This window comes from Chenopodium album, chromosome 18 (genome assembly GCF_948465745.1).
Source record: "Chenopodium album chromosome 18, dcCheAlbu1.1, whole genome shotgun sequence".
Taxonomy (NCBI): domain Eukaryota; kingdom Viridiplantae; phylum Streptophyta; class Magnoliopsida; order Caryophyllales; family Amaranthaceae; genus Chenopodium; species Chenopodium album.
Window position 1 is genome coordinate 20,665,840 of NC_137851.1, and position 24,092 is coordinate 20,689,931.

Below are 24,092 nucleotides of genomic sequence, written 5' to 3' on the forward strand. Positions count from 1 at the left end.
CAAGACTAAAGGGAATGTCGTTGCAAAAGTACCTCTATCGCCAGGCGACAGAAGCACTTTACAGGCGACAAGCCCTATTTTCTAGACGCTAGTTCCTACATGCCTCAGCAGGTATCTACGTTCTTAGAATTTTCAAGATTTCGCAGTACTATTTCGATTCTAGTTGTGAAAGATATTTCTCAAGTTTCCTACGTGTAAAAATCCTATGTTTTTGACTCATTTCGGATGGTCTATCCAATGAGGACCTTTTTTATGCATATGACAATAATGCTAATCAAAATTACGCACATGAAATACTTAGAACTTTTCGAGTCTCATCCACTCATTCTAAATCATTGCTGAAATAAATTTCAGGAATTAAAATAGAAATCCTCCCCAGTGGAGTCGCCAAAAACTGTAGGGAATATTTTAAGAATTACCTTAAACTTTAACCCTACTGTGATCTTACACTTAAGCATGATGGCGTCCAAAGGGAAGGAAGCTACAGCAAAAGAGTCGCTAACAAGTTTAAGGAACTTGTAAACCGTTCATAAGGTTAAGATTACAACCCTTAACGATCCATGAGATTGTTAACTCCAAAAGGTTTTGAACCAAATAGGGTTTGGGGATGAAGGTACAAATCCAACCTAAAAGAAATTGAACCTGCCCTAGTAATAGGCCTCTACTTCATTCTTCTCGTATTCATGTGCGCTTTCCGGCTAGCATGCAAACATTAGGTCATCCCTAAGCCTGTTTAGTCTATGTTGGTTGAATATTAATGCACAAATAAATCTATTATTGGCGATCACTCCAATTATAATCATATTAGCCTAAACAAGATTATTAATTATCTTATTAAGCGTGATTACAAGTACTAATTCCCTTTAAACATGCATAAAAGGCGTGATCAAGCAATAAAAATAATATAAGCATCAAGCAACATAATAATCATCATGTTAAAGCATAATAAAAGCAAGATCCTAGGCACGATACTAAAAAGATTAATAACAAACCTTAGCATGTCACTAAACAATAAAAATCAAAGCTTTAACCTTAACATGATACTAACATGCTATTAGAAAAGAGTAAAATGCATCGTAAACATGTTACTAGAAAGCAATAATAACATCCTAACATGATACTAGGAATTAAACAAATTTAAACATGTTTTCTACAAGAATAGAGCAATAAGACTACATACTTTGATGCCTCGTACCTCTTTCTAATAACAAAATATGCGCGTTAGTAACTTCAAGAAAAATAATAAATCAAACAATTAAATTAAATAATTGAAATAGAGATTAGGGATCAAACCCTCAGAAATTATAACCTTTCACGTCTAGGGCGAAGGCAACTTCGAACTTGGCTAGGTGTATCTAGATCTCGTGTATGCGGAATTTTGTTTGAGAAAAGCTAGAGAGATGAGAGCATAGAGAGAATAGATGATTGTAGAGAGTTGATTGCTGATTAATAAAAACGGAGGTTCATGACCCTATTTATATGAAAACAGTCCGGAAATAGGTAGAATTTGATAAGGAATAAAACTCCACTCTGTCGCTGCAAAAGCGACCTTGTCACTTGGCGACAAGATCTGTCGCGTGGCGACAAGCTCTGTCACGTGGCGACATGATCTGTCACGTGGCGACAAGCTCTGTCACGTGGCGACAGTCCTGTCGTTTGGCGACAGCCTGGATTCCTACGCGCTTTCAAACACGGAGTACACTTATCAATCAAAATTGACTTGTTAAGTCCGTATGAAAATTGAAATCGTATTTTTCATAAAATAATATTTTATTCCAAGTAAAACTTATCAAAATATAATTATTAATTCTAATTTTATTAGGACTTTAGAGAACCTTCTAAAGAATTCTAGAAGACTATAATTAATTCTAATAAATTCAGGAATAATAATTAACATTGGGCCCTCCCCAGATCATCGGGCCGCATGTAAAGATCAAATCGGGCCCAGTTTAGTATTTTGGCCATAACTTCCTCATTATTCATCGAAATTGGGCATATAATATATCGTTAGAAAGGTCTTTGCAAGTCCCATCCAACTACACCATTATTGGACCCTTGTCGTGGACCAAACTAAAATGGATTGGCTATTTTCATAAAATAGAGTTGTTTTCCGAAAACAGAAAGAAAGAATTTTTAAAAAAAACCAACAGCAACACCTAACATTTCACACTTTCACTTCATTCGATAATCATTCGACGCAAAAGGTATTCATCACTGGGTTTGGTTTTGGGGAGAAACATTTCGGTGTCTATAGGTACATACAGTCTCGAAGCCTTAGATGGTCGTTCTATTCCTTATAGATGGAATACGGACAACCTGAGAAAGTATTATGTTTAAATTTAGTACTTAGCCAAAAAGTTCTAACTAGGTTTAGACGACCAAACAGTGTGCCGTACGGCCCCAACAATGTAATTTTGACAAGATTAATGAAAAGTCAGACATTGTTATTTAAATTTTTGCCATTTATTTATGAACATTTATTAAGTAGAAATGCCGAATGAAAATAATAACGATGCTACTTGCCATATACTAGATCGGCCTTTAAGAGGCACAATAGAATGGCCGAGTAGGTGTATAGTAGGGGCATCCCTTAGCTACCAAACTCGGCCACAGAAACTATACTGTCAATTAAACTTTCCGACCTCACCATGGTCGGACGGTTGAGCATCAGGTAGCAATAAAAGTTGCCCAAGGTACTTTTACCCTAATTGGGGCAAGGGCATGCCTAGGCATATAAGCCCAGCCAATTCTTAGAAATTTCCAAGTTGAGATATTACTTAAAATTCTTAAGTTGCGTCCAAGCGATAGTGTCTAAAGACAACTCAAACTAAGCCAATAAAGCGACCATATATAATGTTGATTCGACATTCACCTAGTCCAAGAGCAATCATTATTATGATTTGATAAACTTTTTAGTCATCATCCCCTTTAAGGTGTAAAACCTATTAAGTTAATCAAACCACCCAGAAAATGGACTACGCGAATGTCGAACAAAGGGGCATACCCCTATTACTCGTACGAATAGGCATATATAAAGCATGAAAATATTGCTAAAAATTCTAAGTATGTAAAAGCAAAAAATATTGCATTAATTTATACAAGACCGCTCAAAACAGGCGGCCAAACGTGAAATTGTACAAAAATAGAAATGGAAACAGGAAAAATCTAAGTAATAAAAGCTTTAAATATTGCTGCTGGAGGACCTGAGCTCTTCACTTAGCCGGCTTATCATCTTTGACAAGCTTCTCCAAGGCCGACTTTTTCTCGACCGCAACACAAGTTGGCTCCCCCTTGGCCGCCTCCCTCTTGCCAGTCGGCTCGGCCTCATTCTCCTCAGCATCATTTTCTTCCTTGTCTTCAGACTCGGACGAAGTAACTTCGAGTTTTGGAGGAGCCTGTCCAGCCTTCTTGGCTTCCTCATTGAAGCACACGTACTCAAGGCGCTTGGTGAAGCGCTCCTCGTGGTAGGTAGCCGTCCCTTCCTCGCACATTAGCTGGAAGGCCTCGAAGAAGAGACTCTTAAGGCTCTCCTCAGCCGTGTGATCAATCTGGACGATCTTCATGGCATTAAGCGGCTGAGGAGCCTTTAGCTTTTCAGACAAGTAAGCAACAACTTTGTTCATCTCCTCCACCTTGATGTTGAGGGATGCCACTTCATCTTGGGCAGACTTGAGGGCTTTCTGCGACGAGGATACCTCTGCCTTCAGTTTCTCGGAGGCCTCAAAGCCCTCCTTCCACTGAGAGGCGTTTGTGACCGCCTCGTCCTTCTCTACCTGGAGCGCCTGCCTAGCAAGCTCCTCCCTTTCAAGGGCCTTCCCCATTTTGACGGTATCCTTAGTTTGTTGAGCAGCCTTATCGGACAAGGCCTTGAGGGTCGTCTTATAATGAATTTTCAAGAGGGCGATGTTGCATGTTTTCGCGCCTCTGCCTTCCTGATTTGGGCCCAAGACTTCTTGATTTTCTCGTTCTTCTTGGCCTTCTACTCATGGAAGGCGATGATGCGAGGCAAGAGCTGCATTCGAATTAAATAAGGTTAGCAAACATGAAAAGTGTGAAAAATTCTATGTATAAGAATCAAAAGTGGTTGCATAAGCCAAAAGAAAATTACCTCGGCACTATAGTTGATCATGGGGCCGAGGAAGCCGTCATTAATCCTGCGAAACTTGTCCCACTACTCTTGAGCGACGACCCGTTGCATGGCCTCCCTCATAGCCTTCCGATCCGCGCTTGTAAGCGACTGGCCAAGTAACTATATATTCATCTCCTTGGCAATATACGGCCAAGAAAAGGGTTTGAGTGAAAAAAATAAGTTCGCAAAAAATACAAATAAAACTAAGCCAAGAACCCAACTTACTATCCGAGAAAGATGGTGGGTAGGAAGTTTGAAAGAAGGAGGAGGTAAAGGCTCGTCCCCCTCTCCGTCCTTACGACCGAGTTGATCTTCGGCCGACTGGGAGGCAGCCCCTTACCAATAAGATTTTTTAACTAATTTAGCATTTAGAGTCGAGATAGGGCCGGTCGGTTTTGTCGGGGAAGACTTACCCCCATCATCTGCATGAAGGTACTTCTCATGGATCGACTCAATAGTCAGATCCACGGACTTGGAGGCCCGGCTTGATGACAGCCGGGGTGGCTCTCCTTTAAACTTCTTTGTAGCAGTCTGCGACGTTGTGTTAGCCGATTGGGAGGAAGACGTCACTTTTGTTGTGGTAGACTTCTTAGACTTGGACGGCTTCCCGCCCTTTGAGCAGTGGCTGGCTACTTCCACTTCGACCATGGAGTAGGAGTGGCCAACTAAAAGAAAGCAATTTTAAAGTTAAGTGAAGTCAAAATCAAGTGCCCGAGCATAAGTAGGAAGGAAGCCCCTTCCAAAATCCCAACCCGGACGGAGGACCAACAAGGGTTGTCCAAGTTAAACTAGAAAGGACTCCTCTACCAACCTACCAGCTCAGCGCAAAAAAAAAAAAAATATAAAAAAATAAAAAACAATAAAAAAATAATAATAGGCAGATGGCCGGTACCTCCGTAGTGTGCGCGTATAGCTAATGCCGAGCCTTGTAACGAGCTAAGTCCAGTACAGACATATCTGCTTCCCCCTCCCACTCTGGGTCTAGCATGGCTAGTGCTTTGTCTTCATAAGAAAGAGGAAAATAGTTAGAAAAATTTTGACACAATTTACATGCAAGTGGCAAAGGTACGAGTTTCCAACTTGGAGAAGGTTTCGGTATAGGTCGCATACCGACATGAATATTGGGTCACTTAGCTAACTCGACAAGCGAATCCAGTTCTTTGAAACGGCCACCGACTTGCCGTCCCTAATAACCCTCTTGACTCCAAAATACTCAAGTTGGTACGCATAGTCAGGGTGGATGGGTGGCTTGTAAGGTCGGTGTTGCCCTCGGCCGAGCTGGATGGGTCATTAAACCAATTCATCTGCAAGTTGAACTCCACGTTCTTCCAGTAGTGCAACTTGGACGGCCTACCCATCACCACGAGGTAATCCTTAGTAGTGCTCAGTATGAACCAACCGTCCGTCCCCGAGAACAGGCGAACTACAGAGTGCACTTACAAAACACTGGGACATCCGGCTGAAAGCCTTACCTAATGCACGTCACCAGATACCCAAAGATGTTCAACAAGTTGTTCGGCATCAGCTGGAAGAGAGCAACGTCATACTTGTCAAGGAGCTCCTAGACGAACGGGGGAAGAGGAAAGCGGAGTCCCACTTCTAGGGTAGCGCGGTAAACGCTGAAATATTGCCGACGCGGCCGCACATCCTCCCATGCGGCCACAGAGTGGGAGAGCTTTGGCGCCTTGAGTTCATATTCCTCTCCCATCATGAGGAAACCCTTAAACTCCTCCAGCCTGTCATTGAGGAAGCCCTAGGTCATGTCCCTAACTAGACAGGCGTACTAATCCTTGAAATGGTCCGTATTAGCCTCCCCGCCCTCCTCCTCGGTTTCATGATTCTTCGCCACCCCTTTATTAGGGTGAGGGGCGGCCCCAAATTCTAAGGACAACATTGTATCCAATTCAGATGCCTCGGCCGAGCTCCTAGTCTTGGAGCCTTGGCTGCTTTCGGAGATAAAGATTCCCTGTAGTACCAAGGGCTTTTTGCCCTTATCCGTCCTCCCAGCGTCCGCAGATTTCCAGGAGGAGGAGCGCTGCGAGAGGGCAGGTCGGCCAGTTCAGCAATTACTATGCTTATCCTTGGCCTGGCTTACTTGGTAGTTTTTTATGAGGGTTGTTCAGAAACTCAGGCGGACGCCCCAACGTCCACTTGAGAAGAAAATTGATGTTCTTTCAAGGACTGCAACTCGCCCTGATTTATGACCGAGTAGGCAAATTGAGGAAAGAGAAGACCCAAAGTCCGCCCAGACGCTTCCCTAGTAGAAGAGAGACGCCTTGACTCCTTTGGCGCTCTTCGAATGAGGCGATCACTTCGACCACCGGACATTCGCTGCCACTAGCCGTGGCGGTATTTTTGTTTGTGGTCTCCCGGTCTATGTTACTTGGATCATAGGGGACCCCTGGGTTTACCAGATTGCCCGCTGGATTTCTATCGGCGTACTTATCGTACGTCTGCATGGTCCGTGCCATTTACGACAGTAGGGACAGAGAAGAATAGGTGGAGGTGAGTTGGTACGCACTTAAAATGGACCCACTCCACGAGGAAGACGACTTGTCCCCGTCCACTGCAGACTCCTCAGTCCTAGGCGAACAACCAGCCTTATGATGAGAAATGGATGAAACCAAGCGTTGAGCAAGATTTAAAAAAAAAATGAAAAACAAAACAAAGTAAAAGAGGAAGTAAAAGGGCAGGCGATTTCCTTCGTCGGTGCAGAAAACTTAAAGAATATTGGAAAGTCTTGAAGGTTGACCAGAAAACTTAAAAACTCTGACCGGAAACTAAAGCGTACTGCGGAGCTCTCGAAGATTTAGGGAGGAATCACTTTCTCTCTTAAATTCTGACTTCTCTCTAAAATTCTCAAAATTCCAAAGTAACAAAATGAAGTAAAAAAATCCTATATTTATAGGTAAAATTTAGAAGGGCAAAATGGTTAATCCATCTTTCCCGCCCAAGAATTCAAACGGTTACTTTTTCGAAAAAGATAACCTAGAATTTAAATGGTTAAAAAAATGTTAGACTTTCATTTGATTCCATTAGCTTTATTTGAATGTGTTTGACTTTCATTTGATTTTATTAGCTTTGTTGAATGCATTTGAATTTCATTTGATTCAAAAAGCTTTCATTAGATTCAAAAACCTTTGTTTGAATTTGTTTTGACTTTCATTTGATTCAAAAAGCATTGTTTGAATTTGTTTGACTTTTACTTGATTGAAAAATCTTTGTTTGAATGTGTTTGACTTTCATTTAATTCAATTAGCATGGTTTGAATATGTTTGACTTTCATTTTATTCAATTAGCTTTGTTAAATGCATTTGACTTTTATTTGATTCAAAAAGCTTTGTTTGAATGTGTTTTTTTAGGGTAAAAATTACCCCCAAAATGTGGACCAACCCCATAGTGACACGTGGCCCAATCAAAGGGCGACACGTGTCCCTATAAGAAGATGGCACATATGCAAGCCCTGCAAAAAGAACATGAAAATAAGAAAAAAGGCATCCTTACATCAAGATGCCCAAATCCCGAGAAAGCCGCTAAACGACGCCTTTATCAGGACACGTGTCCAAACCTGATTGCGCCATCAATCAGAGCGTGTCATTCTAGGGTAACTATCCTAAAAGGGCACAATTCCCCACCCCTGTAAATACCCCAATCATTTGTGATGGGAGGGGTGGATTGTGACATAACATTCAATAGAGCATTAAAACAACTCCAACTTCTCGCTACATTCTCTTTCTAGCCTTTCTGTTTTCCAGTTACTCACTTCACCGTTAGAGGCGTATATTCTGGCAACGGCATATTCGTTCTTTTACAGGTGTCCAGGCCGTCTATCTAGAGAGCACAACCAGTGTTCCTAGGGAAATCACAAAACTAGTTGAAACATGTTTGACTTTCATTTATTTCAATTAGCCTTGTTGAAAGCATTTGACTTTTGTTTGATTCAATTAGCTTTGTGGAATGCATTTGACTCTAATTTGATTTAAAACTCTTTGTTTAAATGTGTTTAACTTTCATTTTATTTAAAGAGCTTTGTTGAATGCATTTGACTCTCATTAATTCAATAAGCTTTGTTGAATGTGTTTGAGTTTTATTTGAATCAAAAATCTTTGTTCAATGTATTTGATTTCATTTATTTCAATTTGCATTGTTTGAATGTGTTTGACTTCCATTTGATTCAATTAGCATTGTTTTAATATTTTTGTCTTTCATTTGATTCAATTAGCTTTGTTGAATGCATTTGATTTTCATTTAATTCTTTTTTTTTGGAAGGTAAGAATAGTATATTGATAAAAAAACTGTACAATTATACAAAATACAGTCGAGGACAAGAAGTTCTCAACTACGCAAGCCCACACAAGGCCGAATATCCCCCAAGGTTCAAGCTCAAAACTGTTCACCTTCTAGGAAGGGTACCAGAATGAACTGAGAACCTACCAACTAGTCAGAGAATTCCCTAGTACCTTCTAGGAAGGGCATAGGAAAACACTAGACCAGCAAAACAACAAGATAGCCAAAAAAAAACAAGGCAGGCACCCAAACTTTGCGCGAAAAAAAGAGAAAACAAATACATCATCTAGGTACTACTCTTGAGCTGGTGCAGCCATTTGATGTCTTCAATTTTCTAGTTATGGTTAATCAGTTGCTGAAATCTGATCACCACCTCCCTTTTCACAACCTAGGCCAAGATATCAAGCCCGAGAACTGCTTTGTGCCAGAAAACATGATTTCTAGCAAGCAAGATGTAATAAATTACAGCAGTCAAACTAGCAAAAATCAGATGTTTTTTAACACTATTCTTGCCCTTAGAATTCCAGATCTTCATGGTGTGTGCAGACACCTGATTGTGTCTCCCCAAAAACCAAACCCAGTGATGAGTACTTTTCACGTCATTGATATCGAGTAAGGTGAAATTTTGAAGAGTCTCGTGAATTCTTCTGTTTTCTAAAATGTTTTTATAACAATAATTCATTTATGTTTTCGAAAATCATTCATTTCGTATCCTATTTATGAAAAACGTCAAATCCAGTTTAGTATAGTCCATAATTAAGGTCCAATAATTTTGTAGTTTAATAGGTCTTGAAAATATCTTTCCAACGATATATTATATGCCTAATTCTGAGTTATAACGAGGAAGTTATGGCCAAAATACTAAACTGGGTCTCTAAACGAGTTTGATGTGCGACCCAATGATCATGTGGAGGGTCCATTAATCTTAATTATATTCCTAAACCAATTAGTATTAATTATAAGATTATATAAGTTTCTAAAATATCTTAATTATCCTTTTTGAAAAGATAAGATTAATGAATCTGAAATTGAATAAAACTTCTCTTTTTTAAAGTCCTAATTCTATTCGAAATGAAAGACGTTCAAAGACGATAAGATATTATGGTGCCTCGTAATTTTTTCCAAATATTAGATTTTTGGATAGCTCTTGGAATTATCTTTCCAATGATATATTATAATATTAATTCCGAGGTATAACGAAAAAGATATGAAAGAAATATGAAACTATATAAAAAACTGACACCCTTCCACTATTTTGGCCATATCTTTTATTGTACAAAAGATTTTAATCTGATTCTTATTGAGTTGGAAATTAGACTTCAAGTAAATTCCAACGACATATTTTATGACTTATTTTAACTTATGTATCAAAATTTATTATAAAAACAAAATCCGCAAAAAAAATGTTTTTATCGCGCCGTGATACGTCTAATCGCACCGCGTTAAAAGGAATTTTGATCCGATTCGAATTATGACTCTTTTTTAATTGTTTTTGTTCATTTTTCTCTATAAATACGGTCGTTATTCCCCGTTTTCAATTCAACTACAATCAACAACAACCAACAATCATCAATTCTATTCTTTCTCTCTCTCAAAGCTAGAAGCTTGTTCTTTCTCCCTCTTTCTAAGCCTTGCTTTATAAAAAAACACCGTAGGTCGATCACGAGACTTAGACACCTAGAGAAGCTCGAATGTGCCTTGGCCCTAGACGTGAAAGGTTGATAATTTCTGAGGGTTTGGTCCCAAATCCCTATTTCAATTATTTTAAATTAATTGTTTGATTTAATATTTTTATTAAAGTTACTAACGTGTGTATTGTTTTGAAAGGAAGAGATACGAGGAAACAAAGTGAGTAATTTTATTTTTATATTTCTTTAGAAAGCATGCTTAGATTATTTTGATTCCTAGTATCATGTTAGGATGCTTTTATTGCTTTCTAATATCATGTTAAGGTTGCTACCTATTTCTTCTATCATGTTAGTATCATGTTAGGGATAAAGCTTTAATCTTTATTGTTTAGTGACATTCTAGGATTTGTTATTAATCTTGTTAGTATCATGCCTAAGATCTTGTTATTATTATACTTTGATGTGATTTATTGTTATGATGATGATTTGTTGTATCAATAATTTTATGTTACTTTATATTATTTTTATTGCTTGATCACGCCCTCTCTTGCAGGTTTAAAGGGAATTTGTACTTGAGATCACTCTTAATAAGATAATTAATAATTTTATTTAGGCTAATATGATTTTAATTCAAGTGATCACTAATAATAGATTTTTTTGTGCATTAATAATCAACCAACATAGATTAAACAGGTTTAGGGTTAATATATTGATTGTATGTTAGAAAGTGCACATGAATATGAGAAGAACAAAGTAGAGGCCTATTTAGGGCAGGTTCAATCTCTTTTAGGTTGGATTTGTACCTTCATCCCCGAATATCCAGTCATGGTTCAGGACCACTATAGAGTTAGTGATCTCTAGGATCTTGAAGGGTGTAACCTTCACCCTGCGAACAGTTTACAAGTTCCTAAAGCCAGTTGGCGACTCTTTTGCTCTAGCTTCCTTCCCTTTGGACGCCACCATGCTTAAGTTTATGATCACAGTGGGGCTCGACTGTGGGATGCTTGAAATATTCCCTACTATTTTTGGCGACTCCACTGGGGAGGATTTCTATTTTTTTCCTACAATTTATTTTGGCGATAATTTAGAATTAGTGGATGAGACTTGAAAAGTTCTACGTATTCATGTGCGTAATTTTGATTGACATTATTGGCATAAGCATAAAAAAAAGTCCACATTGGAAAGACCATCTGTAATGCATCTAAAACATAGGCTTTTTACACGTAGAAAATTTGGGAAATATCTTTCACAATTAGAATCGAAAAAACGCTGCTAATATCGGAAAATTCTAAGAACACAGAAAACTGCAAAGGTACGTAGGAACCCTCGCTGAGAGAACAGACCCTATCACAGTGCGATGGCTCTGTCACGACGCCATATCAATATCGCGGCGTGACAAGGCCATCTCTTCGCGATGGTCCCTGTTTCTCGCGCCATGTTCTTCCTATAATGAGCCAGATGTTTGCCTTCTTACTTTGACCGATTCTAGTACTGTTTGGCCGATTTTACTTTCTGATTGAGTTTTTCCCTCTTTTCTGAAACCCATATTTGTTCTACATATGGCCATTACCCTCTAGGAATTCACAGTCCATCTACCCAATCGAACGCTCATTGCAACGAAGTGTACATCTGAGTTTGTGAATTCACCAAACCATGGAAGCAAGTTTAACTTGCGGGGTCCCATCCATACGTGCCAACCCTACCAAAGGTAAGGCTTCTGCGTGATGCATCTGAACTTGTAACCATGGACCCCATTTTGACTACCCTTATCCTTGAAATTTAGAGAAATAGAGCCATGGTTAGGTTGCAAACTCATTGCATCATATTGTGACTATTTGACTACTTATGTTTGTAAATAAGTCTTAATAAACTAACCAATGACTAAAGGACTTTTCTTAATTAATTAATTTGAGCTAATAAATATGTCTAAAATTGAGTCATAATTCCTTTGAGTCAACCCGGATTTTTATTCCCATATACTGCACAAGCATCAACTTGTTTTGGTCATAACCAGAGTTCTAGAAAGAATTGTGAGTCATAAAACCAATGGATTTGTAGCCCTAAGTTTTATCTTTTATTTGACGTTGGTTTTGGCCAATTCAGATTCACAGATAAAAAGTTATGATTGAAATACCACAACATGTCCAATTTAGTGTATATAGATGAAATCTTAACTTAGTCTTTGTACGAGTCTAATCACACGTCTAGTCACATGGTCATGACACGAGTCTTGAATATATTACTTACACTCACTAGTCTTAGCATACAGTTTGGATATACTTCCTTCGCACCATGACCATGTCTTAGGTCGATGCATGAGTCGTCCTTTCCGTCATTCGAGTTGGGGGTCCGTCCTATTCCGAAAATTTCTATATCTTTCCACGTTCTTTCACATCACTTTTCTTACATTACATACCTCACACCTTTCTTCTACTTTCATCTTACATGCTTTCTCGATACATATCATTCCCTTCACACTCCATGATCTTTCCCCATCTATGCATGTTGAATCGAGTTTGAGTCAAATAATTAACAATAAGTATCCGTGACTTCTCTTTCTGCAGCACTTGGTCAAGGACAGAAGGGCGTCTAATCAAAGGCAACACTTTTGTTGAAGTATCACTCTTTCATAAACCAATTTGACAAAGAAAAGATTCGTAATAATGGCCAGTGAAGAAGAAGTTTTCTTAGGTGGTACCGGGGAAAACTTGTCAAGTCTAAAAGAGGACTTTCATAAACTACGAAATGTTGTTGCCATGCTTATGAGTAAGGTAGAAGGATTAGTGAGTCGGATGATGGTTATTGAACAAAACTCTTATTGCAAGGATCAAAAGAATGAAAAGAACGAGTATCCTCCTTCTTCCTATGAAGGATTTAAGGAAAAACTCAATGCTCCTAATCCGCGGGCAAAACGGACCATTGATGAATACACACCAATAGGAATGACTTATAATGAAGCTTTAATTTCAACTACCTCAAGGGCCAAGGTTTCATTCACCCCATTGGTCCAATCCTAGATGCAATACCTGAGAAACGATCTCCCAGTGGAATATCATAAAGGTCCTATTGCAATATCATAAAGGCCATGGTCACACCACCGAAAAGTGCTTTGCTCTTAAAGATCGTATTCAAGACCACATTGATTCAAATCGCTTTCATGTTCCTCCGAGCAACAAAAAGGCCAACATTAATAACAATGGTGACAATAGCAAGCGCTCGAAGAGCGATGACCCTTCTTCTGCTTCTTTCCATTAAAACGACAGTTACATTGACGAAATTTGGGCTCCTGACAAAGATATTTGAAAGACCAAAGAACCAGAAAGACAGTTCACCCCAATCGGAATAAGCTACAATATCATCTTTTATCGACTCTATGCTAAAAGACTCATCAGTCCCATCGGACTTATGTAGGATCCTCCTCCTGACAAGAGAACACCCAAGTGGAATCCCAACTCCTATTGCAAGTACCATCGAGGAAACGGTCATACTGCAAATGAATGTCACAAGTTTCAAAACCTCATCCAAGATCTCATCGATGCAAACGAGATTCCATTCCCTCTAGCTGGCAAGCAAACTGAGTGGTGATAAGCATGAGGCACGCCTCAATGACAAGATTTCATGTTTCTTTTTCTTATTTTTTTATTCCCCTTCCCCATTAAGTCTCTCATAAGCACCCTTAATTTTCCTTAGATTTATTTCTTAGAGTTTGATTTTTACCCATCACTTCTGTAAATAAAATGAGCATTTAATTTGTTTACATACAATCATTGCATTGCCAAAAAAAAAAAGAAAAAAAATCCACGCTGGACTAAGCACAAAGTATACTAAGGATTCAACGCACCCTTGTAGCCATATCGTATCACCTTTCATCCTTCGAAAATACAATCCTTTCTTGATAAACTACTTTGAGCCTCATCTAACGATAGACCTTTCTTTTTTCAACCCACATCTACTTAACCTTGGGATGGGATGGTGTGCAACTTATGCATGTTCTAAATACAAAAGCTTGAGTGATTTTACCTAAGTCTCAAAAAATCAAAAAAAGCAAAAAGAAATAAAAGTGTGCAAAAGGGAAAGTGTTCCAATGTCTTTGATATCAACACGCCTCAAATTGCGTCTCTTATCGAGTGCTCGGTAACGTGCATGAGAAACATGAATGGCAAGTGAGTGATAAACCGCATGATCGGGATTGCCCACGCTTGTAAAAAATGATTTCATACATTCACATTAATATTTACATTCATACATGATCATATCAAGGGATATCCATTGCTCATCCCTATCCGTTTAGAGCTAGACTTAGGGAGTTGATCCCTACTTCATTCATTAGCCTACCCAGCCTAAGAGTCACCATCATTTCACTCTTCTCAAAATATTTTCCACAACTTTAGCCATTACGGCCTAGCTTTATTGTCACTTTCACACACATCATAGATACATGACCAAATAATCATTCCCTTTAAGAACCTTTTGTCATGAAATCTTAACACAAAATTGAAGCATGCCTTGGCATCTTTGAGTCATTCATCACTCATCATCATAATCATCATTGCATCACAAAGTATGAAGTACTTAGCCTCCGCGCCTAAGTTACCCAAATACTTTCATCATCGAGACATCAACTAGGATAGTCTAGGATGTTATAATCCTTGCACCATGAGATACAACATTAGCGCATACATTTGACTAAAATCATTCAACATACACTGCAAACACTCAAACACTCACTTCGATTCTTCGGTACCCTCCACAAAAATGACGGAAAATTTTTTCTTTTTCTGCATTTTCGAGTCGCACGAGCACAATAACAATACAATGCACACACGAGTCATGTACATTGAGTCATGTTGTGTCATCACATCGAGTTGAGTCTACACACACGTGTCAAAACACATTAAGTCACATAAAGAGTCAAACAAACTAAACCTTGAGTCAACCTTAAGTCAACTAATCACAATGAGTCAAGCACAAAAACACCAGCAAAGTCCTTTGGCAATCTTTAATTTTACAAGATACACAACATCAAGCTCTTTTGTTCAGAGACGCGTGGACATATCAAAAAGCTCCTTTGTTCAAAGACACGTAGACATATCATGAAATCTTTTTTGTTCAGAGACGCGTGGACATATCATCAAGCTCTTTTTTTCAAAGACGTGTGCGCATATCAATCAAAGCTTTTTAACTCATAGACACGTGGGCATCCTTCAAAGCTCTTTGTTCAAAGACGCGTGGACATCTTCTCAAGCTCTTTTGCTCAGAGGCGCATGGACATCCTATTGAAGATATTTTGTTCAGAGACGTATGGACAATCCCTTCAAAAGCTCTTTGTTCAGAGACGCGTGAACATCTCATAAAAGGCTCTTTGTTCAGAGACGCGTGGACATCTTAAAAAAAGGCTATTTTGTTCAGAGATGAGTGAACATTAACAGTGGCAAAGCACGGCCACAACATCAACAACGGCTAGGTACCACAAAAATTTGAGATGGCTATAGGCAGTCACCTTCGGTGATATTCCCTAGCTTGTGGAGGGTCGTCACAACAAAAATGCAGCAACAAAATCGGTCACTTTAGAGACGTGTACTCGACAGTGCAAGATACGCGTTTCTTAATCTCTTATTTGTTTAAGTAACTCTATTTTGCAGGTATCGGCATTACAAGAATAGTTTAGGATCACAGAACGTTCTGAATCATTCTTTGTCCCTATCGCTACTTTGACTTTTGTTTTCGAAACTTACGTTTTGGCCAACTTAGTCAAAGTGGGGGCTTCTGTAGACACCTGATTGTGTCTCCCCAAAAATCGAACCCAGTGATAAGTACTTTTCACGTCAATGATATTGAGTAAGGTGAATTATTGATGAGTTTCGTGAATTCTTCTGTTTTCTAAAATGTTTAAATAAAAATAATTCATTTATGTTTTCGAAAATCATTCTTTCCGTATCCTATTTATGAAAAACGTACAATCCAATTTAGTATAGTCCATAATCAGGGTCCAATAATTGTGTAGTTGGATAAGGATTGAAAATTTCTTTCCAACGATATGTAGCCCAATTCCGAGTTATAACGAGGAAGTTATGGCAAAAATACTAAAATGGGTCTAAACGAGTTTGATGTACGACGCAATGATCATGTGGAGGGTCCATCAATCTTAATTATATTCCTAAAACACTTAGCATTAATTTTAAGATTTTATAAGTTTCTAAACGATCTTAATTATCCGTTTTGAAAACATAAGATTAAAGAATCTAAAATTGAATAAAACTTCTTTTTTTAAAACACCTAATTCTATTCAAAATGAAAGACATTCAAAGACGATCTGATATTTTTTTTTTGCCTCATAATTTTCATCCAAATCTTATAGGGTTGGATAGCTCTTGAAATTATCTTTCCAGTGATATATTATACTATTAATTCCAAGCTATAACGAAAAAGATATGAGAGAAATACGGAACTGTATCCAAAACTGACACCCTTCCACTATTTCGGCCATATCTTTTATTCTACAAAAGATTTTAATCTGATTATAATTGAGTTGGAACATTAGACTTCAAGGTATTTCTAACGACACATTATATGACTTATTACCTAAACACGAGTATAGAGGTAAGTCAAGGGTCGAATCCAAAGGAACGGTAATGTTCAAGCACTCTCAATTATGCGCCTAAGCTAGGTCCAAGTCAAAGGTGAAGAAGACACAGTAACAACTAACAAACTAACAATCAAACAAATAAAACACTAGGAATGGGGATCAACAAGTAATCATGATAATTGCAACAACTTGGGAAGATCATGCCAATCAAAGGTTGTGAAGACTAATGATAACAGCTATCAATTGGAATCAAAGAGCTATCTCCTAATCGTTAAGCTAGGGTTCACTATGAATAACAAACTAAGAGAATCACAATCCAAACCAATCGATAATTGCAATTCCTAAATCAATTGGCCTTGTCATTAGCAATTACAATGCAATCTAGCATAATTCTCAAGGCCTAATCGAATTACACACATGCAAACCTTCATTAATTACTTTAATCTTAAAAATCAATCAACACAATTCCGAAATTAATCACAATCAATTAATCATACAAGTTTCACCCAATTCCTAGCCAAACAACTACTCAAGAATCATTATTTATCAACAAACAACTAAGGAAATCAAGAATCAACAAAATATCAAGAACAATTACACTATCAAGAATCAAACATCAAGATTAAACCAAACAAACATGAAATTGAACAAAGCAACAAGGATGAGATAGAGTAAGAAATGCTCATTGATTGATTAAGAAGATCTTTTATGCAATTGTCACCATTGGATCTTCAATCTCTTAAACCACCATTGAAATCCCTCACTTTCCCTATTTAAAACTACTCCTAAACTATCCCTAAAAACTAGAGAGAGAAGCTCTCAACCTAACCTAAGATATGAGAGAGAAAGTCACAAAACTAATCTAACAATCTTCGTCTAAAATAGAAATGACAAGGCTAATTTATAATAAAACGAGCGAGGGGAAACAGGGTAAACCCTGCGCATGCACCACCTTTCTGTGCGCACACAAAGCAGGCCACAAAAGATTTGTTCGCACGCACCACCCAGGCCGCGCGCGCGCACAGCGGGGTCTGCGCGCACGCACCACTCCGCGTGCGCGCACACACCACTATGCCGCGCGCGCACCCTTGCTTGGTGCTCGTGGCCTTTCTTCCTTCGCTTGCTCGATCAATCTCCGCGCTCCCGAGCGTCCCTATCATTGGTGCACTTGAGGCGATGCTCGTGAGAAGCGCTGCTCCTTTATCTTCCAAGCAAGTGAACATTCCAAGATAAAGCATTGCTTCCAAGGTCCTTATGCTTGTGGAGCTAGCTTAAATTGCGTGTTTGGATTCCCGAACTTAGCTCTATTAACCTCCTTGAATGCACTCGAGCTTCCTCCTTGATAATTAAATCCCAGGAAACTCGACACACCTACAAAACAAGTCAAAGAAACGGAGAAGCGAGAGAAATAGCCGAGAAATAAATAAAATAATAAAAAAACCATTAAAAGCACGCATTTCTCTAAACTAACACACAAACACGCAAATAAAGCATTATTCCCTAAAAACACGACATAAAAGACTAAAACGAGTATAAAAATAAGAAGAAAACCTAACCTAAGAGTGCCATAAATGACACGCATCAAATGTGTTTGGTTTTCGTTTGATACAGAAAGCTTTGTTTGAATGTGTTTGACTTTAATTTGAGTCAAAAATCTTTGTTTGAATATTTTTCACTTTCTTTTGATTCAATTAGCACTGTTGAATGCATTTGACTTTCGTTTAATTCAATAAGCTTTTTTAAATGCATTTGGCTTTCATTTAATTCAATAAGCTTTTTTGAATGCATTTGGCTTTCATTTAATTCAATAAGCTTTGTTAAATGTGTTTGACTTTCATTTGATTCAATTAGCTTTGTTGAATGCATTTGACTTTCAATTGATTCAGTTAACTTTGTTGAATACATTAGACTTTTATTTGATTCAAAAAGCTTTGTTTGAATGTGTTTGACTTTCATTTCATTCAAAAAGCTTTGTTTGAATGTGTTTGACTTTCATTTGATTCAAAAAGCTTTGTTTGAATGTGTTTGACTTTCATTTTATTCAATTAGAATTGTTTGAATGTGTTTGTCTTTCATTTAATTCAATTTGCATTATTTGAATGTGTTCGACTTTTATTTGATTCAATTACCGTTGTTGAATACATTTGACTTTCATTAGATTTTAAAAGCGTTGTATGAATGTGTTTGACTTTCGTTTGATACTGAAAGCATAAATTGAATGTGTTTAACTTTTATTTCAGTCAAAAATTTTTGTTTCAATGTGTTTGACTATCATTTGATTTAATTAGCATTGTTGAATACTTTTGACTTTCGTTTGATTCATTTAGCTTTATTAACAGCATATTACTTTCATTTAATTCAAAAAGCATTGTTTGAATGTGTTCAACTTTCATTTGATTTAAAAAGCTTTGTTTGAATGTTCATTTGATTTTCATTTAGTTCAATATTCTTTGTTAAATGTGTTTGACTTTCATTTGATTCAATTAGCTTTGTTAAAAGCATTTGACTGTCAATTGATTCAATTAACTTTGTTTAATGCATTTGACTTTTATTTGATTCAAAAAGCTTTATTGGAATGTGTTTAACTTTCAATTGATTCATAAAAGCTTTGTTTGAATGACTTTCGCTTGATTCAAAATTCTTTGTTTGATTCAAAATTCCGACTTTCCGTAGAAACAAAAGCTAACCCCAAGACCCGCTCATAATTAATATAACTAATAAGTATAATTAACAAGAGAAGGAGAAAGACAATATTACCCTTGATGCGTGCTTCGCTCTGTTTATGAGCTCTTACTTCGAAAGCTACGAGTCTCGCAAGTACATCAACCTCTAATAGAAATCCACCCGCAACAACGACCTGTCCGGCCACTACTCGGAGTTTAGCAGAGCTAGACCAATTAGCTTTGTTAGTTTTGTTAAATGCATTTGACTTCATTTGATTCAATTAGCTTTACTAAATGCATTCAACTTTCATTTGATTCTAAAAGCGTTGTTTGAATCTGTTTGACTTTCATTTGATTCAATTACCATTTTTGAATGTATTTGACTTTTATTTGATTCAAAAAGTTTTGTTTGAATGTGTTTGACTTTCATTTGATTTAAAAGCTTTGTTTGAATGTTTTAGACTTTCATTTGATTCAAAAAGATTTTTTTTTTAATTTGTTTTACTTTCATTGGATTCAAAAAGTAATCTTTGTTTGAATGTGTTTTACTTTCATTTGATTCAATAATCATTGTTGAATGCGTTTTTCATTCTTTTAATTCAAAATGCTTTGTTGAATGCATTTGACTTCATTTAATATAATAAGCTTTGTTAAAAGTGTTTGTCTTTTATTTGATTCAAAAATCATTGTTTGAATACATTCGACATTCATTTGACTCAATTCGCTTTGTTGAATGAATTTAACTTTAATTTAATTCTAAAATAATTGTTTGAATGTGTTTAAATTTCATTTGATTTAAAAAGCGTTGTTTGAATGTGTTTGACTTTTATTTGGATCAATAAGATTTGTTGAATGCATTTGACTTTCATTTAAATCAATAAGCTTTGTTAAACGCATTTGATTTTCGTTTAATTCAATAAGGATTGTTTAATGTGTTTGACTTCCATTTGATTCAAAAATCATTATTTGAATTTGTTAGACTTTCATTTAATTCAAAAAGCTTTGTTTGAATGTGTTTGACTTTAATTTGATCTAATTAGCATTGTTGCATGCATTTGACTTTCATTTAATTATATTAGCATTATTTCAATGTGTTTGACTTTCATTTGATTCAAATAGCATTATTCGAATATGTTTGACTTTCATTTGATTCAATTAGCGTTTTTGAATGCATTGACTTTCATTTGATTTAAAAAGTTTTGTTTGAATGTATTTGAATTTTATTTCATTTAAAAAGCTTTGTTTAAATTTTTTAGACTTTCATTTAATTCAAAAAGCTTTGTTTGAATGTGTTGGACTTTCATTTGAGTCAATTCGCATTGTTTAAATGTGTTTGACTTTCATTTGATTCAATTAACGGTTTTTAAATGCGCTTGACTTTCATTTGGTTCAATTATCTTTGTTTCAATGCATTTAACTTTCATTTGATTCAATTAACGGTTTTTAAATGCGCTTGACTTTTATTTAATTCAAAAAGCTTTGTTTGAATGGTTTTGACTTTCATTTGATTCAAAAAGATTTGTTTAATTGCGTTTGACTTTCATTTGATTTTATTGGCTATTTTGAATGCATTTGACTTTCATTTGATTCAATTTTTTTTTACTTTCATTTAATTCAAATACCTTTGTTTGAATGTGTTTGACTTTCATATTTTCAATTAGCATTGTTTGAATGTGTTTGACTTTCATTTAATTGAATTTGCGTTGTTTGAATGTGTTTACCTTTCATTTGTTTTCAGTAGCTTTGTTGAATGCATTTAAATTTCATTTGTTTCAAAAAGCTTTGTAGAATGCATTTTACTTTCATTTTATTCCAAAATCGTTGTTTGAATGTGTTTGAATTTTACTTGATTCAAAAATCTTTGTTAGAATGTGTTTAACTTTCATTTGATTTAAAAATCTTTGTTTGAATGTGTTGGACTTTCTTTTGATTCAATAAGCCTTTTCGAATGCATTTGCCTTTCTTTTGATTCATAAAGCTTTGTTTGAATGTGTTTGAGTTTTATTTGATTCAAAAAGCTTTGTTTGAATGTGTTAGACTTGCATTTTATTCAAAAAGCTTTGTTTGAATGTTTTAGACTTTTATTTGATTCAAAACGCTTTGTTTGAATGTGTTTGACTTTCATTTGATTCAATTAGTATTGTCTGAATGTGTTTAACTTTCATTTGATTCAATTACCATTGTTGAATGCATTTGACTTTCATTTGATTCAAAAAGCGTTGTTTGAATTTGTTTGACTTTCTTATGATATAGAAAGCTTTGTTTGAATGTGTTTGACTTTAATTTGAGTGTAAAATCTTTGTTTGAATATGTTTTACTTTCGTTTGATTCAATTAGCAATGTTAAATGAATTTGACTTTCGTTTAATTCAATTAGCTTTGTTGAATGTATTTTACTTTCATTTAATTCAAAAAGCTTTGTTTGAATGTGTGAAACTTTCATTTGATTTAAAAAGCTTTGTTTGAATGTGTTTGACTTTCATTTGATTCAATAAGCTTTATTGAATGCATTTGGCTTTTATTTAATTCAATAAGCTTTGTTGAATTTATTTGACTTTCATTTAATTTAATAAGCTTTGTTAAATGTGTTTGACTTTTATTTGATTTAATTAGCTTTGTTGAATGCATTTGACTTTTAATTTATTAAATTAACTTTGTTGAATGCATTTGACTTTTATTTGATTCAAAAAGCTTTGTTTAAATGTGTTTAACTTTCATTTGATTTAAAACTCTTTGTTTGAATGTGTTTGAATTTCATTTGATTCAATAAGCTTTGTTGAATGCATTTGACTTTTATTTAATTCTTTTTTTTTTGTTGTGTAACTAAGTATATTATATATATCAAAAAACTGTACAAAGATATAAATGTACAAAGCCTACCAGTCTAGGCTAGACCAGACACTACAAGACCCTAAGGCTAATCCACCTACTAGATTTTGGAATCCGAAGGTGCCACCTTCTAGGAAGGGTTCACCTAGGAAACCAGAATCTAACCAAAGCATCAGAACCCCTGCTACCTTCCCGGAATGGCACAAGGACCTTGAGATAAGTGTATAAAGATTCTACCACCCCAAGTTGGTAAAAAACAACCAAAAAACAAAAGCAACAGCAGAAAACAGGCTAACAAAAACAACAGCAACTAGAAAATAAACTGAAATTATGACTCAACCATCTTTAAGACTGTACAACCATTTGCAGTTATCTCTCTTCCATTTGGGACTGATAATCTGTTGAGCTCTACTTAAAACTTCACGTTTGACAGCTTTGACAACCAGATCAGGGTGCAGAACAGCCTGTCGCCAGAAAACATGATTTCTAGCCAACCAGATGTGATACATCAGAGCTGCCAGAATCACTCCTTGCTGAATTCTGTTCTTCCCTAGCTTTTTCCTGATTTTCCAGGTTTCATCAATGCTAGAATGTGCATATTGAAGCCAAGCCAACCGCTAATACTGCTCACACATCTGCTGCTATAACTGCAATAGAAGAAGAGATGATTAATGGTTTCAATATAGTCCCCATGCAGCAAGCAAACATCATCCTCACAGACATTATACATTCTCAATTTGTCTCTTGTCTTCAGTCTACCCAACATAGAAAGCCAAGTAACAAATTTAAAAGGAATGCTTTAGGACATTGAATATACTCCAAACCCACTTACTCTAAGGAACCTTATCCATATTGCCCTGTAGCCATTTATAAAAGTCGGAAATTTTATATTTCTTATGCAACCAGTTATTGCCAGTAAACCCATCTCTGAGCTCATGCTTCACTATACACATTAATTTCCAGGCCCAACCAGCATATCTCTTTGGGGTACAGGCCCAAACACCTAGAGGGAGTCAATTTCTTAGCTATTTTCAAGACATAACTTTCAAGACCAGCTTTGTTCCAAGCTATAAAGTTTCTAATCCTTAAACCACCAGCATACTTAGGTTTGCAAACCCAGTCCCAAGCAATGAGAAGATCCTTATTAAGAACTACATTCCCATCCCAAAGGAAAGCTATACACAGCCAAACAATCCTTAACATGATAGTCTTAGGGATCAAGAGACACTGAGCCCAGTATGTGTGAAGGCTCATCAAGATAGCATTAGCTAGAGTCACTCTAGCGACATATGAAAGGTTCCTACTACTCCAACAATGAAGCTTAGCTAACATTTTATCCAATAGAACATCACAATCAACTACTTTCACGTATTTATCATTCAGGGGAATGCCTAAGTACCTAAAAGGAATCTCACCTACAACAAATCCAGAATGATTCAGAATCTCTTCCCTAACCTGATTCTAAACATTACTAAAGCAAATGGCAGTTTTATTAGTATTCAAAGCTCTTTAAAGCTTTCAAGAGTAAACTGACATATTCCACATTCTCATAAGAGAAAAGCATCAAATCATCAGTAAAAATGAGACGATTCAGCCCCAAACCCTCACACCTTTGATGAAATCTAAACTTCCTCATTTTACCAATCTTTCTAAGCAATCTAGTAAATTATTCCATAACAATCACAAATATCAAAGGGGACATAGGATCCCCCATCCTGATTCCTTTATTGTCAGCAATGATCCCATGTAAACCCCCATTTATCAGAAGAGAAAAGGAAGGAGTACACACACACCGAATAATCTACCCAATAAACCTTATTAGGAACCCTAAAGCAATCAGCATATCTGTAATAAAATCCCAACCGACTGAGTCATATGCTTTCCTCAAATCTACCTTCACATTACATCTCGGAGGTTTCCTTTTATTACTATAGTTCTTTAGCATATCCTAACAGACTAGTATATTGTCAA